Here is a 17,556-nt window from a genome sequence, read left to right as displayed (position 1 = left end):
AGGCCTCAACTGGAGTACTGTGTCCCGCTCTGAGTGCCACATTTCAGGAAAGATGTGGATAAATTGGAGAAAGTCCAGAAAAGAGCAACAAAAATGATTAAAGGTCTAGAAAACATGACCTATGAGGAAGACTGAAAAACTTGGGTTTGTTCAGTCTGGAAAAGAGAAGACTGAGAGGGGACATGACAACAGTTTTCAAGTACATAAAAGGTTGTTACAAGGAGGAGGGAGAAAATTTGTTTTTCTTAACCTCTGAAGATAGGACAAAAAGCATTTGGCTTAAATTGCAGCAAGGTTCGACATTAGGAAAAACTTCCTAACTGCCAGGTGGTTAAGCACTGGAATAAATTGCCTAGGAAGGTTGTGGAATCTCCATCATTGGAGATTTTTAAGAGCAGGTTAGACAAACATCTGTCAGGAATGGTCTAGATAATACTTAGTCCTGCCATGAATGCAGGGGACTAGACAAGATGACCTCTCAAGGTCCCTTTTAGTCCTATGATTCTATGATAATAAAACAAATAATCAAACCCATAAGAAAATAAGAAACCTAAGAAAGATATATAGGCAAGCAAGCAGGCTAGCCCTATAGGCTACAGAACACAGAACTGTTCAGAAAGCTGCAAGGGACATTCTTTCCCAACCACCAGATTACCATTGGAGATGGTGAAATGCCAAGAGACTCTAGGGGACCCAGCCTATCCCTTGCTCCCCTGGCTTATGAAATCATACACTGGCCACCCTGACAGCATGAAGAAAGGATTCAGCAACCAGTTAAACAGGTGGAGAATGACAGCTGAATGTGCTTTTGGTAGACTGAAGGGACACTGGTGGTTATACACTCATTAGATTGTATTTCAGTGAGAAAAATATCCCAGGGGTTAAATTACCTGTTCTGTCTTGCATAATATCTGTGAGACAAAGGGGGGAAAGCTTGTACCAGGGTAGATGGCCAGGGAGGAGCAGCTGTCTGCTGATTTTGAACAGACAGACATAAGGTTATGTCATGATTGCTGTAAATTTACAAGCACTGCATGCTTTGAGTACCACTATGCATTCTGCAATGTGGGTTGTGAACTAACGAATATAATTTTATTCCCCCAAAATTATAAGTTTATCAAGTGGCAAAAGCTGTGCAGAAAAACAACGTGGAAAAAACAACAGACAATGCAATGAGAACTTTAAACATAAATTAATGGACTGGGACTTGAAATTGGAAAGGCAGCAAACATTTCTGTCTATTTCAGTGCACAAGTATATTGCATTGTGACTACACATACACCAACTGTGATTCTCACAGGTCAGTGTATGTGAAGCTGTGGTTTTCCTTGCTGTCTCCTGGCATGGAACAGTAGAGGTAAGGATGTGGCCCTCAACATGGAATGTGGACATGTAGGGAGCAGCTAGTCTGGAGTTCTCCAAGGACTGCAAAGGGTGGGGAATCTGGGATTTTTAGACCTGTAGGTCAACCAAAGGCCTGCTGTATTTGTGTTTGCTGCTGAGAAGATTCATTGTGGCCTGGTGCATCCCCCTCTACTTTTCCTGATGGATTCCTGGGCTTTTCTCCTATCCACTCTTTCCTTCTCCATGCTGTCTGCCATGTTGGACATCCAGGCCTGTTGTTCATGGTACAATGCAGCACTGGCTTGCTGGGTCTCTCTGAACATGTCCACCAGAGTCCTCTTCTTTCTCCTCCTTATCAAGTTCAGGCATTCTGCAGATATGGAGGGGGTACCCTTCAAGGATGCAACAACAGCAACTATTGATAAAAACAGACAGCTTTATCACTGGATTTGCAGTCACAATGGAAAGGGAAGGGTAAGTTTCAAAGTAAGTTTCAATGTGAAAAGTAATGCACACTGTAAAACATAATCCTAACTATACATACAAAATGATGGGGTTTAATTCGCTGTTACCATTCAAGGAAGAGATCTTGGAGTCATTGTGGATGGTTCTCTGAAAGCATGTGCTCAACATGCAGCAGCAGTCAAAAAAGCCTACAGAATGTTAGGAACCATTAGGAAAGGGATAGACATAAGACAGAAAATATTACAATGCCACTATGTAAAGCCATGGTACACCTACATCTTGAATACTGCATGCAGTTCTGGTTACCCCATCTCAGAAAAGATATATTAATTTTGGGAAAGGTACAGAGAAGAGCCACAAAAATGATCAGAGGTATGGAACAACTTCCATATGATGAGAGATTAAAAAGACTGAGACTGTTCATCTTAGAGAAGAGATGACTATGGGTGGGATATGACAGAGGTCTATAAAATCATGAATGATGTTTAGAAAGTGAATAAGGAAATGTTATTTATCCCTTCACATAACACAAGAACCAGGGGTCACCCGGAAATTAATAGGCAGCAGGTTTAAAACAAACATAAGGAAATAATTCTTCACACAACGCACAGCCAACCTGTGGAACTCGTTGCCAGGGCGTATTGTGAAGGACAAAAGTATAACTGGGTTCATAAAAGAATTAGATAAGTTCATGGAGGATAGGTCCATCAATGGCTATTATCCAGGACGGTCAGGGATGCTCTGGGTGTCCCTAAACCTCTGACTGCCAGAAGCTGGGTTTGGACAACCAGGAATGGATCACTTGATTGCCCTATTCTGTTCATTTTGTCTGAAGCACCTGGCATTGGCCACTGTCGGAAGACAGGATACTGGGCTAGATGGACCATTGGTCTGACCCAATATGGCTGTTCTTATGTTAATTTCCTTTCCTTATTCCCATAAAAACTTTTAATAAGACATGCTTATTGACATTTCAGGTTTGGAGTGCCTCTACAGAGCACCCCCTCCAGCCTCACCCATCATGTGTATGGCCCACCTGCAGTGGCAGAGGAGGAGGGAAGGAATTTCAGTTGCATGAAACAAAATTTCAGTCCCTATTCCACAGACACAAGTATAGGGCAATGGCACTGAATATTGGTGCTATTTTCCACAGGCAATGGTGGTTTTAGCTGATAACTCACTCCTAAAGGTAACAAAGGCAGAGAGAGCATCTGCTACTACCATCCCGATACTTCCCAGCTATGTATGCTGCTTGTCTGTTTACTGCAATGGTTCCAGTTAAACTCACTGCAAAGTAGCATGGGAAAGTGTCCTACCATGGAGGAAGAAACAAGTCAGCCATCCCTAGAAACCTTCAGGAGAGGATTCCAGGGTATCTCCATGAAAGTTTCATAGAGATCTCTCAAGAGGATACAAGGGATATCCCTATGTACATAAACAAACTGCTCTATATGACCCCCCTCTGCCAACCCAACAAGAGAACGAAAAGCAGATGCCAACTCTACCCGTTTGTTGTACCACTTCTTGTAAGCCTATGAAAGGCCCGATACAAGGCTGAATTCTAGTAACTAAGGCCTGGTCTACTCTACAAAGTTAGGTCAAAGTAAGTCACCTTGTGTAATAGACCTATTTTTGCATGTATCTATGCTGAAATTTGTCTCTGCCAATGTAAGCATCCTATTATCCCAAAACAGTAAAACCACCCATCACCCCCACCCCCAAATGGCATGCAGCTATGATCAACTGACTGAGGTCAACAGAGTGTAAGTGCAGACACTGTGTGACCTGTGTCGACCCTAACTGTCCTCCAGCAGCTGTCCCACAATGCATCATTCCCCGTGACAGTGACACTCTGGTCACAATTTTAAATTCCACCATCCAGAGGTCACAGAGACTGGAAGCTGCTGGAGGACTGTTAGTGTAGACCAGGACTTAGTTATAAGAACTCAGCCTTGGGACAGAACTTCCTGCATTTCCTCTGTATGCTTTGAACCAGCAAGACTCGGCCTGGCATATAACTAACCTCTGTATGAGAAAAAATACTGGCATTTCTTTCCAGAGGTGCAAGTTTGAAAAACTTTCTTTGTGGATTAAAAACTGACCAACTATGTAGGAACCATAGTACAACTTCCAGAAACTCACTAACCTATTAATTTGTAATACTTTATTACAATTAAGAATAATGGAAGCAGACTTGAGTGGTAACAGCTAATTTAGACCCCATCATTTTATATGTATAGTTGGGATTATGTTTTCCAACGTGCATTACTTTGCATTTATCAACATTGAATTTCATCTGTCATTTTGTCACAGAGGCATGATTTCCCTTTACAAAAACCATGTTGACTCTTCCTCAACAAATTATGTTCATCTATGTGTCTGACAATTCTGTTCTTTACTATAGTTTCAACCAGTTTGCCCGGTACTGAAGTTAGGCTTGTAATTGCCAGGATCACCTTTGGAGCCCTTTTTAAAAAATTGGCATCACATTAGCTGTCCTCCAGTTATTTGGTACAGAAGCTGATTTAAATGATAGGTTACAAACCACAGTTAGTAGTTCTGCAATTTCACATTTGAGTTCCTTCAGAACTTTGGGTGAATGCCATCTGGTCCTGGTGACTTATTACTGATTAATTTATTAATTTGTTCCAAAACCTCCTCTTATGACACCTCAATCTGGGACTGTTCCTCAAATTTAAACTATTTAAAGGGATACTACATGTGACACAGGAGCCAAGTTCTGAGTTTGTTATTATTCAGCTGTTCAAAGATTGATACCAAGTTTATGGCTGTTAAAAATTCTGCTACAGAAAAAGCTGGGTCAGTGGCACCCAAACTTTGCCCATCTGAGAGCCAAACTGATAAGTTGACAGGTGTCTATCATTAAGTTATATAAAGTGGAGCAGATTGCGGCCACCTTCAGTTTCAATAAGGCGGGGAAACAGTGGCAGCATGCAGGCTGAGATTTTCAAAGATGCCCAAATCCCACTGAAGTTCTCATTTATGCTTCTTTGAAAATACCAGCCTGAACGTTCCATCTTGATTTAAGCAGAGTGATGCGCTCAGAACAATGTGGAGCACTGCATGTTGGGCCTGGTATCCTCCAGGAGCTGCAACTTCATATTTAAGCTGAAAAGGCTTCAGGCCATATCTTAGATCTCTGTCACAAAGTGAACTGGGCCCTGTATGAGGGAATTGTCTCAGCCCACCTGTGCCTCATTAACAGCCTATTAGTGGGATCTGTTAGAGGACAGATGGTGTCTATAAAAAGCAAAAGGGGACGGAAATCAGCTAGAAGTTATGTCAAAGTGAAGCTGCAGAAAGCTGCATGAAAGTCCAAGACTTCAGAGACCAAAAGACTCCAGCCAGCTAGTAGGGAAGAAACAGAGTGAAACTGGAAGGCTTGGATCAATTCCTGGAAAAGGGGAGAAGTCCCAGCATTGAGTTTGATACTTTGGTGGGGAAAGATTCCAGGTAGGAAGATTTGGGAATGGCTCAGGAGAGAGGAGGGATCTCTTATGGGAGAAGGAGAGAAGCCCCAGGACTGAGTGTTGTTCTGATTTGTATATAAATAAATTAAACCCAAAAGGGAAAAGCTTTAAGGACTCTGGCCTGGTGGTGTTAATTTGAGGAGTCCTGATGAGGGTAAACGGAGGCAAGGCGCTTTCACAATACCCTCTGGCCACAAGGAGGTGGTGACTGCCCTGTTACAGTCTCCGTGGGTCACCCAGTTATAACCTCTAGCCGCTCCCAGTTTGGTGTCATCTGTGAATTTTATAAGCTTACTATCCACTCATTATCCAAGTCATTAATGAAAATATTGAATAGTACTGGACCCAGAACAGATCTTTGCCAATCCCCATTAGACAAATTCCTCCCTGTTTGACAGCAAACCAGTGATAACTACTAAAGTACAATCTTTCAGCCAGTTGCACACTCATAGTAATTTCATCTAGACCACATCTTCCGAGTTTGCTTATGAAAATGTCATGTGGGACTGTGTCAAAAGTCATACTAAAATCACATCGACTGCTTCCCCCATCTATTGCCAGTAACCCCGTCAAAGAAGGAAATCAGCTTGGTTTGGCATGACTTGTTCTTAACAAATCCATGTTGGCCATTACTTAACACCCTATTATCTTTACAAATCGATAATTTGTTCCAGTATCTTTCTAGGTATGGAAGTTAGACTGACTGTCTATAATTCCCTGGATCCACTTTGTTCCCCTTTCTAAAGATACTATGTTTGCCCTTCTCCAGTCCTCTAGGATGTCACCCATCCTCCAGGAGTTCTCAAAGATGATCACTAACAGTCCTGAGACTGTTTCAGCTAGTTCATTAAGTATGCAAGGGTCAATTTCATCAGGTCCTGCCAACTGAAATATATCTAATTTAGCACAACATTCTTTAACCTGTTCTTTCCCTATTCCGGCTGGTGTTCTTTCCCTCTCATTGTTAATAATTGTGTTAAGCATCTGGTCTCAATTAACTTTTTTAGTGAAAACTGAAGCAAAATAGGCATTAAATACCTTAGCCTTCTTGATGTCAACAGTTATTAGCTTTCCTTCCCTGTTAAGTAGAGGACCTACACTTTCCTTCATCTTTCTCTTGCTCCAAGTGTATCTATAGAGCCTAGTGCATCTATGTCCCTTGCTGGATGTAACTCATTTTGTGCCTTAGCCTTTATGATTATGTCCCTAAATACTTGTGCTGTTCTTTTGTACTCATCATTAGCAATTTGTCTATGTTTTCATTTTCTGTATGATTCCTTTTTTATTTTCAGGTCATTAAAAAACTCCTGATGTGGCCATATTGGCATCTTACTATTCTTCCTATCTTTCCTTCACGTCAGGATTCTTTGCTGTTGTGCCTCTAATATTGCCTTTATGAGAAATTTCCATCTCCTGAAATTCTCCTTCTTCCCTTAAATTTTCTTCTCATGGGACCTTACCTTCCAGTTCTCTGAGTTTGTTAAAGTCTACTTTTTGTCCTTATTCTGCTGCTCTCACTCCTTCTCGTTACATTGGGCCTGGGTGAACTACGGTTTTAAATTGAGTTTGGATGTTATCATGAGTGATAGACCCAAAAAGACAAAAAGAATGAAATCATGAGAAAGAAGAGTTGTTTGTGTTAAATCTGTAGTGATCCTTGAAATGTCAGCATTATCTTATTTAAGGTTTGGGTTGAGGTAATTAAAAAAAATTTAAGTGGTTATTTGAGTACTAGGTTCAGTAAATTGGTTATATAGGTTTGCTTAATTTATTATTAAGAAATGCTTAGTCCAGTAGTTAGGGAGAAATATGGCAAACAAGATGAAAACCTGAGAGTGTCCAAGCTGTTAATCTGGTCTTAACTGGGCTAGAGGACAGGATTCAGCCCTAACCGACCTCCTCTGGCTTTAGTTAACATCCAATAACCAGCAATGACATCACTTGTTTATTACACTGTATCAAAGGCAAGGTTTTTAGAGATTTCTTTGTCAAGCTTTTCTTTACCCCTCTGGAGTCACAGCATGATGGGAAGTATCTCCCAAGCCTGATCCTGTTGTAGTTGGTGGCCATTGCTTATAACTATAGTGTTGCTGGGATATAGACTGTATATGTTTATATACTTGTATTTGTCTTTTGGATGTGATCAACAACAAGTAACCTTTGGACAAATAAAGGAATACTTGTGTGGAAGCTATATACATGTATTAGGGGAATTATTTCCAACACTGTTCCACTGTGGATAAATAATTTAAAAATTCACTGAACTAGAGTCACTGGCCCCAGGGTCTCAAACCTGCCAGGTGAGTGCTCTAACCACCAGGCCACAGCATCATTCTCATACTTGTTTGTTCTCTCCCCCACAATGTTGAAGCTGTTCTACTGGGGCTAACTAATGAAGGAATCATTGGACCAGAGAGAGAGGAGTGGCCTAGTGTGCTGGCTTTTCTGAATCCCATTCTGAGGGCGCCTCTCTCTCTCGCATTTGTTGTAAAGGGAGCCTTGGCACCAAACGCAGGCTTTGTGAATCCCAGTGATTTTCTTGGAGCCTAAAACTTAGGCAAGTCATCACTCAGCACCATCATGCCTAAGTTCTTTTGGGAATCTAGCCCTTCTTGCTTTGCTGTATTACTTTTTCAACAGCTGTCTGGGTAGCTAAAGTCCCCCACTACTACCAGGTCTTGTGTTTTGGATATTTGTTGTTTGTTCTAGTCTCAGTCATCTCCTAATTATGCCTAATTTTGAAGGAAAAAGTGTGATTAGTGCAGCAAACTTCTAAAATCTAGTATCAAATGTATATTGGTATGTTGAGACTTCTTAAAATGATAGTCCAGTCAGTCAAAACCATTAGAATCAATTTGATCTGGTTTGCAGCAATCACTTGCATCTAGCAGTGGCTAATTCACACAAACAAGCTGATAGCTGTAAATGTTTGCAAATGGAATAAAACCGAATTCCCTGTGTCATATGCTAAGAGGAGATCACTTCAAACAGATTAGAGCAGAGACCATTCTAGTGTATACACTAGTGTAATCTCTTCCTTCCCCTCATGTCAGAAAATGCCAGAGGTCAAATACGAAACTGAAAAGCATCATAATTTTTCATTCAATGAGCTGACTGAAGTTAGCTAAATTTCCCACTCAGTTATGCCGGTATGATCAAATAAAGCAGCACTCAGGTTGCCATCAGTGCTCCTTTAGCTGAATGCAGTCACTGTCAGCCTGTGTCTGTTCTAAGCCTCAGGCAGACTGAGATGGACTGACTGGCTCCATGTCTCTCAGTTTTCTGTCAGTTCCTCTGTCTCTAAATAATAGAAAATCTCTCTCAACTGTTCCTCCTTTTCCCCCCTCCCCCTGCCCATCCAGCCTTTCTCTGAGCAATGCAATCTGAACTGTAACACAAACAGAGCAACTAGTTCATTTTTTGCCCCTATTGCATAATAATGAAAAGGAAGGAAACAAAGACTAGCATGAACTTTTGAGATTAATCCCTCTTCTGTTCTCAGCTGTCAGATTTATTTCTTCTTTGTAGCTGAATCAGGTCATTATACGACAAACCTTTATTCTGAATGAGAGATTTAAAACTCTGCTTTTATTTATTTATTTTAAACCCCAGCATAATATTCAGCACAAAGTAATTGGCTGTAGTTTAATCTGGATATTTGTAAGGAACCTCCTATCAAGTTCCACTAAACCTTTGCTGACCCTTTCCATTTTACTGAGTTCCTAAGAATCTCCCTGTATTGTCCAGGCACACAGAATTTTATACTCACTTATGATTAGGTCTCCATATCTAAGACATCATATTTTAACAGAGCCACTTTAAACAATCAGAAGAATTAAAAGGTCTTTAACTTTGCTTTGTAATAATAATAATAATAATAGAAAGAAAGAAAGAAAAAAATCTGTAAGGTAAACAATTGTCCTTGACATAGTCTGCATTATTTCTACAAGAAAAAAAAAACAGAAGAGCAGATAATAAGGAAAGGTTTACAGACTTAATTTAATTACTTTAAAACCAACAATAAAAGTACAGTAGTTAAACCAGAAGACTGAAGGGGCATGAGGTCATCAAAGGCATGGTTCACTGAAACAGTCTCATTTCCACTTTGTCTACACAATAGAATGCTAAACTGTGTATACGAAAAAAGAAAAGGAGTACTTGTGGCACCTTAGAGACTAACAAATTTATTTGAGCATAAGCTTTTGTGAGCTACAGCTCAGACGAACACAGCTGCTACTCTGAAATCTGTGTATACTAAGCGATACAAAAGCTGCCATTAACAAAACAAAACTAAACCCTCAGTCCTCGGTGCTGTGGTTATGTTCTTTGAAAACGGGGTAGATTTTTTTTTCCAAACATGCATAGAATACCTAGTGTAGATTTCATATTGATCTATCTCAGTGTATCTTACCTTGATAATATGGATCTCTGCTCAGAAAACAAGAATCATGGGAAAATAATACTGTATTAGGAACACATTCTCTAAACCGCAATGAATGGATATAAATCTTCCTTACTTCCCCCTGAAATGTCATCTGAAGAAATGGGTGGGATTTAATCTGCAAAGAGTGAAAGCATGGTAGCAGTGTGGAATATGGCAACATATGACTCTTTGCTAAAGAGTAATGAGGACTTAGGTGTTGCAAAGGTGCCCTCAGACATCTCTTGGTTTTTTACTTTTTCCCATGGCAATATATTAGTTGTTTTTTTTTTAAGTTTACATGAAATTTGTCTTTAATTGTAGAGTAAAAGTCAATAAAGGTTGTCGATGCTCAGCACCTATGAAAAATCAGATCACTTTTAGTTGGAAGTCTAAAACTGGATAGGAAACATTTTGGCTGATGTCTCCCATAGGTACCAAATGTCAAAAAAATCTTGCTCAAAAAAAGGCCTCATGCATCCCAAGGTCCATCTCTGGCTCTTCTGTAGACCTTTTTACTCCCCAGTGAGCAAGTACCATTTCCAGTCAATCTCATAGACCAGAAGAGACCTTCATAAACATCTAGTCTTACTTCCTGGACATCACAGACTACAGAACCTCACCCACTCTGATAATAGGCCTATCAACTCTGGCAGAGTTACTGAACTCCTCAAATCTTGATTTAAAGATTTCAAATTACATAGAATCCACCATTTACTCAAGATCAAAGCAGCAAGTGATGCAGGCCCCATGCTGCAGAGGAAGGCAAGAAAACCCCAGGGTCTTTGGAAGGCTGATCCAGAACGTCACTCCTCTGATGAAAAAAGAAAAAAGAAAAAAGAAAAGGAGTACTTGTGGCACCTTAGAGACTAACCAGTTTATTTGAGCATGAGCTTTCGTGAGCTACAGCTCACTTCATCGGATGCATAGCATATCGTGGAAACTGCAGAAGACATTATATACACACAGAGACCATGAAACAAAACTTCCTCCCACCCCACTCTCCTGCTGGTAACAGCTTATCTAAAGTGATCATCAAGTAGGGCCATTTCCAGCACAAATCCACGTTTTCTCACCCTCCCCCCCACACACACACACACACATACAAACTCACTCTCCTGCTGGTAATAGCCCATCCCTCTTTGAAACCTCTCTTTATAATGCGCATGATAATCAAGGTGGGTCATTTCCAGCACTAATCCAGGTTTTCTCACCCCCGCCACACACACCCCCCTCCAAAAACCACACACACAAACTCACTCTCCTGCTGGCAATAGCTCATCTTACAATGTGCACAGCAATAATCCAAGTTTAACCAGAACGTCTTGGGGGGGGTTTGTAGGAAAAAAACAAGGGGAGATAGGCTACCTTGCATAATGACTTAGCCACTCCCAGTCTCTACTCAAGCCCAAATTAATAGTATCCAATTTGCAAATGAATTCCAATTCAGCAGTTTCTCGCTGGAGTCTGGATTTGAAGTTTTTTTGCTTTAAGATAGCGACCCTCATGTCTGTGATTGCGTGACCAGAGAGATTGAAGTGTTCTCCGACTGGTTTATGAATGTTATAATTCTTAACATCTGATTTGTGTCCATTTATTCTTTTACTAGAGACTGTCCAGTTTGACCAATGTACATGGCAGAGGGGCATTGCTGGCACATGATGGCATATATCACATTGGTGGATGTGCAGGTGAACGAGCCTCTGATAGTGTGGCTGATGTTGTTAGGCCCTGTGATGGTGTCCCCTGAATAGATATGTGGGCACAGTTGGCAACGGGCTTTGTTGCAAGGATAGGTTCCTGGGTTAGTGGTTCTGTTGTGTGGTATGTGGTTGTTGGTGAGTATTCGCTTCAGGTTGGGGGGCTGTCTGTAGGCAAGGACTGGCCTGTCTCCCAAGATTTGTGAGAGTGTTGGGTCATCCTTCAGGATAGGTTGTAGATCCTTAATAATGCGTTGGAGGGGTTTTAGTTGGGGGCTGAAGGTGACGGCTAGTGGTGTTCTGTTATTTTCTTTGTTAGGCCTGTCCTGTAGTAGGTGACTTCTGGGAACTCTTCTGGCTCTATCAATCTGTTTCTTCACTTCCGCAGGTGGGTATTGTAGTTGTAAGAATGCTTGATAGAGATCTTGTAGGTGTTTGTCTCTGGCTCTGTTTGTACCCGCATGGCCCCACAGTATGCCAACATTTTTATGGCTGATTTAGAACAACGCTTCCTCAGCTCTCGTCCCCTAACGCCCCTACTTTACTTGCTCTATATTGATGACATCTTCATCATCTGGACCCATGGAAAAGAAGCCCTTGAGGAATTCCACCATGATTTCAACAATTTCCATCCCACCATCAACCTCAGCCTGGTCCAGTCCACACAAGAGATCCACTTCCTGGACACTACAGTGCTAATAAACGATGGTCACATCAACACCACCCTATACCGGAAACCTACTGACCGCTATTCCTACCTACATGCCTCCAGCTTTCACCCTGACCACACCACACGATCCATCGTCTACAGCCAAGCTCTGTGATACAACCGCATTTGCTCCAACCCCTCAGACAGAGACAAACACCTACAAGATCTCTATCAAGCATTCTTACAACTACAATACCCACCTGCGGAAGTGAAGAAACAGATTGATAGAGCCAGAAGAGTTCCCAGAAGTCACCTACTACAGGACAGGCCTAACAAAGAAAATAACAGAACGCCACTAGCCGTCACCTTCAGCCCCCAACTAAAACCCCTCCAACGCATTATTAAGGATCTACAACCTATCCTGAAGGATGACCCAACACTCTCACAAATCTTGGGAGACAGGCCAGTCCTTGCCTACAGACAGCCCCCCAACCTGAAGCGAATACTCACCAACAACCACATACCACACAACAGAACCACTAACCCAGGAACCTATCCTTGCAACAAAGCCCGTTGCCAACTGTGCCCACATATCTATTCAGGGGACACCATCACAGGGCCTAACAACATCAGCCACACTATCAGAGGCTCGTTCACCTGCACATCCACCAATGTGATATATGCCATCATGTGCCAGCAATGCCCCTCTGCCATGTACATTGGTCAAACTGGACAGTCTCTACGTAAAAGAATAAATGGACACAAATCAGATGTTAAGAATTATAACATTCATAAACCAGTCGGAGAACACTTCAATCTCTCTGGTCACGCAATCACAGACATGAGGGTCGCTATCTTAAAGCAAAAAAACTTCAAATCCAGACTCCAGCGAGAAACTGCTGAATTGGAATTCATTTGCAAATTGGATACTATTAATTTGGGCTTGAGTAGAGACTGGGAGTGGCTAAGTCATTATGCAAGGTAGCCTATCTCCCCTTGTTTTTTTCCTACAAACCCCCCCCAAGACGTTCTGGTTAAACTTGGATTATTGCTGTGCACATTGTAAGATGAGCTATTGCCAGCAGGAGAGTGAGTTTGTGTGTGTGGTTTTTGGAGGGGGGTGTGGGGGGGGGGTGAGAAAACCTGGATTAGTGCTGGAAATGACCCACCTTGATTATCATGCGCATTATAAAGAGAGGTTTCAAAGAGGGATGGGCTATTACCAGCAGGAGAGTGAGTTTGTATGTGGGGGGGGGAGGGTGAGAAAACGTGGATTTGTGCTGGAAATGGCCCTACTTGATGATCACTTTAGATAAGCTGTTACCAGCAGGAGAGTGGGGTGGGAGGAAGTTTTGTTTCATGGTCTCTGTGTGTATATAATGTCTTCTGCAGTTTCCACGATATGCTATGCATCCGATGAAGTGAGCTGTAGCTCACGAAAGCTCATGCTCAAATAAACTGGTTAGTCTCTAAGGTGCCACAAGTACTCCTTTTCTTTTTTCTTTTTACGAATACAGACTAACACGGCTGTTACTCTGAAACTCCTCTGATGGTTATGAACCTTCATCTAATTGCAAGACTAAACTTGTTGATGGCCAGTTTATATTCATTTGTTCTTATGCCAACATTGGCCTTTAATTTAAATAATTCCTAATCCATCCATCCATTTCTAATATGCCCATCACCAAAGGATCTAGCATCTAGTCCTGGCCCTGTTACTAGTTTGCTATGTGGTGTTGGGCAAGTTACTTAATCACTTGCGACTCAGTGTCCCCATTTGTAAAATGCTCCAGGCTACTCACCCTGAACGCAAGATGAACAAAAATGTCCATTGCCTGTCCTTGTAGTGCTGAATTTAACATACAGGCACAACTTACTGTCTGACCAAGAATGCATTGAAGGCCTCAGCATATGCAGAGGAACATTGCAAAACATAAAAGAAAACATTTTATGAAAACTCCTCCCTGTAGTCCTTTACTCTCATAATGGCTGAATGTTGCCCCAGTTTTACTGTTACTCCAGGTTTAAAATTGGCTCCTGATTAATTTTTGACAGGGGGAGGGGGAGTGTGAAAGAAATGGATTACTGCTGACTGAGAGCAGATAGGTCTCAAATGCAGTGTGGGTGTATAATACAAAAGATAAATCAAGCAGGGTGAATCTCACAGTGCTTGGGTGGGAGTGGCAAGTGTTGCTATCAGAAGCACCACAATACACATATGAATGAGGGAGTTGCACAACCTGCAAATGCATGCACAGCTTTGCCTCCCTATCAGGAACTGGGGTTATCTTGCACTCCTTCCTCCACCTTTCATCCTTCCCACCACCTTTCATCCCTACCAAATTTTACCATGTCTTCCTGTGTAACACCTTTTCTTTAGGCCTCATTCTCATTACAATATAGCTATTCCACAGCCTAATAGATGTCATATTATATTCATATTAAAAATAAATTGTCCTGAGACTCAATCTAAAATTTGTATCTTAATTTCTTCTCCTATTTCTTAGTTAAATCCCTGAGATTTGAATTTGGTTCTAGGTTTGCTCAGACTGTTACACACAATTCCAACCCTCACACTTCTGGGCCCAGTTCTGGCCCTCCTGCTGCCACCTCTCCTTCTGAGAAACCAGAAGGGGTAAATTCAAGTCCAGTTGGGCTGTGGTACAAGTACCATGGTAATCAGCTAGACCCTGACCATGTAGGCAAGACCCACCAGCCAGACACCTGGGAAAGAATTCTCTGTATTATCTCAGAGTCTTCCCCATCTAATGTCCCATCTCTAGCTGCTGGAGATATTTGCTATCCTCACTGTACTATGCACCTGATGATTAGTATTGATGGCCAGATGCATGGTGCTATTTTACAATCTTGCTGTGGTGTTTTGATAAAGGACGCAGACAACATTTCTTTAAAGAATGAAAACTTGCACAATTTTCATAATTTATTACGTGACATAACTCAATAGCAAGAGACGATGAATAGATATGACTCCCAATGACATGTCACCAAAAAAGCAGATATTTTCTGTGTATCACTGCAGCAGAAAAAATAATTATAGGAGAAAGTAAAAAGTCAGAGCTTTTTATGTGCTCTCTGCAATTCAGGAGTAACTTGTGGAAGTTTATCCATTTTCTGATTTTGAATACAGTATCAAACTTCCCACAGCCATAAGTCTCTAGCTCTCAGCTGCTCTAGTCCTTTCAGCAGGTAATGATGAATACTATATATGAAAAATGCACTGCAAAAGATAATAATAAACATAGCAAGTGTTGCCAGGGTGTAAATCGACATCCTCTTTTCCATTGATCCCATCACCAGGCAGTTGTAAGGACCTGGGCAGAGCTTGGTGCTACATAATATGGAGGCGCTATTGACCCGTGGCAGGTGATCATTGAGTAGAATAGACAGGAATGCTGACTGGATAACCAGCTGCAGTAAGAAGCTAAAAAGGTACAAGCATAGAAGTGACTTCTGAATGTGAAAGTCTATAATGCGAACACTCTTTTGGCTTTGGCTTTCTTCTTGGACTCCTACCATTGAGCTCACTTCAACTTCTTTTTCCTGTCCAGCACTGACTTTGATTTGCTTGTGCCTCAGTTGAAAGACAAAGAACTCCATCAGGAGAAATACACAAAGGAAAAGGAAACAAGACAGGTACCAGGTCCCAATGATAGGCTTGTTGAAATGTTGCTCAAAACACTCTCCCATGCAGGGGACAGAGATGTTACCATGGCACCGAAAGTCACTATTCAGAGAAATCCAGGGCAAACGTTCCACATAGATCACCACTGCGTATAATCCTAAAAAGCCAAACCACAGCTTGCGTCCGATGTAATAGCTGGTCTCATCACCAGCGAGTGAGTGAAGCACAGGGATAATTCCAGCGACTGCTGCTGCAGCCATCTCTGGAGCTCAGACTTAGAAAGAGAGAACACAAACAATAAATTATACCAGAGAAGTGATTTTTAAAAAGTCAATGTTTCAATTGTTTTCAGAGGCTATTTGCTTTATTTTGGGGTGAGGGGGAATCCCCTGCTGAGGAAGCCAGTACAGGGCTCCAGAAGAAAATGATTGAAAAATTTGGTTCTGAAAATTTAGGTTCTTAGCCTTTTTTATCTACCTGCTGCACAGCTATGCACGCAGTGCATTCTCATAGATACCACCAAGATTTGGGAATGAAGTGCATTCACTGATATTCTACTCTCTTGGGATGAGGGAAGAGAGAAAGAGTGGAGCAGTCAAGAGGAAGAGCTCCCCACCCTCCTGACTGATGCTCTAATTGGATTGGGGGAAAAGAAAAAAATAGAGAAAGAGGTTGTACCCTACCAGCAACCAGGAGGAGAGGAGAGCTGACCCATGTTGTAGGTGGAAGAGAAGAGACAGAGTGGAGAAGGCCTTTTTCTCATTCCCATTATCCCGCAAGTAGATGATGTTTGGGATAATCTGGAAGGTTAGTAGGTTGAAAGTGCAAACCCAGAGATTAAGGCTTCAGCACTGCAGGGTTAGTGTTCTTCTAACTCTTCAGACTCACTCCAGAAGGTCACTGGGCTCTAGTTCACAGACTTGAAGCATCCATGCCAAAGGTTTCACCTACCGGTCAAAGGACACATAGGCCAATAACCTTGTCCAATAATTTTGGTTGGCCTGGGTATCAGTTATACCTGCTTAATGGACAGGACCCTCCACAGCTAGCAGGGAGTTGCTTTGGTGTTTCCTCAACCTCCTACCAACACTCCACAACCTAGCAGAGCACTGAGATTTCTATATCACTTTTGTACCTTAGGACAGCAATAACTGCACTAACCAACTCCAGAGCCAGCAGGCTTTGAACTGTTTTAAAACTGTAGTCACTGTGATTCTAAATGAAGCATGGCAGCAGTTTCTCTCTTTTGGGGAGGTTTCCTTACTCACTCATTCTTTCCTTAGTGCTCTTTGCCCTGGATCCACAGGAACCTTTTGCTTTACAGACACACGTGGGGAAAATGATAAAAGGTGATTACCAGGAATTCAGCATGCCAGCAACAACAGCTGGGCAATTCAGTTTTCTTGGGCAGCTACTGCAACAGGACTAATAAATTACAGGACAGAATTTTTACCCTAACCTTTATCTTTAAAGTGTCTGGAAACAACAACCTTCACATGTCTGGTCTGAAGACTCTCAACTATCCACTAGATTTTCTCTCACAGCCTGAAGTTCCATGGAACTTTTGCCCCCCAGGTCTCTATGACATCAGTGACTGCCATTTTAGGTCCTACTTTCAATATACATATAAGCCCAATCCTGTTAACTAATCTATGTCAGAGGACCCTTACAGAAGTCAGTGGGGCTTCACATGGACACAGGGGTCCACCCATGTGCATCAGCTTGTAAGAACAGGGCCAAAATGAGTGTCCATTGACTTTCCACCGTGGCTCCTAGGTGTCACTTAGACCTTGCAAAACTGAGCAGAACAATGCTTAAATACTTTTAAAAATCTAGGCCAAAGC

Source organism: Natator depressus, chromosome 3 (genome assembly GCF_965152275.1).
Source record: "Natator depressus isolate rNatDep1 chromosome 3, rNatDep2.hap1, whole genome shotgun sequence".
NCBI classification, from domain to species: domain Eukaryota; kingdom Metazoa; phylum Chordata; order Testudines; family Cheloniidae; genus Natator; species Natator depressus.
Note: the sequence above shows the minus strand (reverse complement) of the source record.